Below are 1,532 nucleotides of genomic sequence, written 5' to 3'. Positions count from 1 at the left end.
GGGCCCTGGTCCAATATAATTGGTGTCCCTATATGAAGAGGAGATTAGGACACAGACATGCACAGTGGAATGATCACGTGAGAGCACAGGGAGACAACGGCTGTCTACAAGCCAAGGAGAGAGGCCTCAGGAGAAATCAACTCTGCTGACACCTTGATCCCAGACTTCAAGCCCCCAGGACAGTGAGAAAATAAACATATGATGTTTAAGCCCCTAGTGCGTGATATGTGTTACACAGCCTGAGCTGACTAATACAAAGGTCTTCTTATGTTTGTTTTATATATAATGTCTGAGGTTTGTAATTGTGCTTAGTGAAAGGAATAGTGAAATTTCATTTACTCTATTTTTTTTTTTTAGGAGTAAAATCTCTCAGTCATCTTTTTGTACTCACTATCTTGTTTTATCTATTTAATTCTTTTGAATATATCATTCAACATGGGCACAGCATCACAATTGATTCTCAGTATCTTTTAGGAGCTCTTTCTCATGACTCTCTACCTGGTGGTATTGCATTCTTGTTGTATTTCTCCTGCATATTCTGATTCAAGAAACCTCTCTTTGATCACACCAACATGGATTTTATTTTTTTAATTAAAATCTGCACTTAAATAACTATTGACAGATAGGTAATTTGTTCTAGGATTTCTCATGTTTTTCTTTCCCCTAGTCCTTGGTTCTTGTCTATTTTTTTTTTTATTTCATATTCCCTAACTTACATGTTTTCTATTATCTCAGTTATCTGGGAAAATGATCTTATTCATCTTAAGAGCATTTTGTGATTACTCCTACTCTTTATTTTTCTGGGTAGATGTCTCAGTCTGCCATAACAAAATACCACAGACTGAGCAGCTTAAACACAGATTCTGGAGGCTGCAAGTCTGAGATCTGGGTGCCAGCATAGTTGACTTTTGGGGTGAGCTCTCTTTCTGGCTTGTAGACAGCTACCTCCTCACTATGTCCTCACCACAGAGAGAGAGAGAGGACACGCTCTGGTATCTCTTTCTCTCCTTATAATGAAACTAATCCTACTGTGGAGGCTCTATCCTCATGATCTAATCTAAACACAATCTCCTCCCATAGGCCCTACCTCCTAACACCATTCCCCTGGGGTTAAGGCATATGAGTTTCTGGGGGGACACATTCAGTCCATAACAGTAGAACTCTTCCCTCGATCATTTTGTTGCTTTTACTGGTTCATATATTGTGTGTCTTAGAAGTCTGCCTGCATTCCCACCTTGCTGCAGGGGATGCTTGGAAGCACAAAGGCCAGCCACTCACCTCAGTCTAGATCTGGGGAAAAGCCTTCACGGTCTTGCCAACTGTTCTTTTTTTCTGATTGTTTTTTTTTCCCCTTATACCTAAATCATTATTATTCTCCTCTTATTTATAAACTTTACCTTTTATGCCATGAATTGAGAGGCATTTTTGTCATCCGCTGGGCCTCGGCCATGCCTGAATCCTAGATGGACAGACCTCTAGATATTCATTTTTATTTAATCAACAATTACACACACACTCACACACACACACAC

Source organism: Pteropus vampyrus, unplaced genomic scaffold, assembly GCF_000151845.1.
Source record: "Pteropus vampyrus isolate Shadow unplaced genomic scaffold, Pvam_2.0 Scaffold10116, whole genome shotgun sequence".
Taxonomy (NCBI): domain Eukaryota; kingdom Metazoa; phylum Chordata; class Mammalia; order Chiroptera; family Pteropodidae; genus Pteropus; species Pteropus vampyrus.
This window is presented reverse-complemented; position numbering follows the sequence as displayed.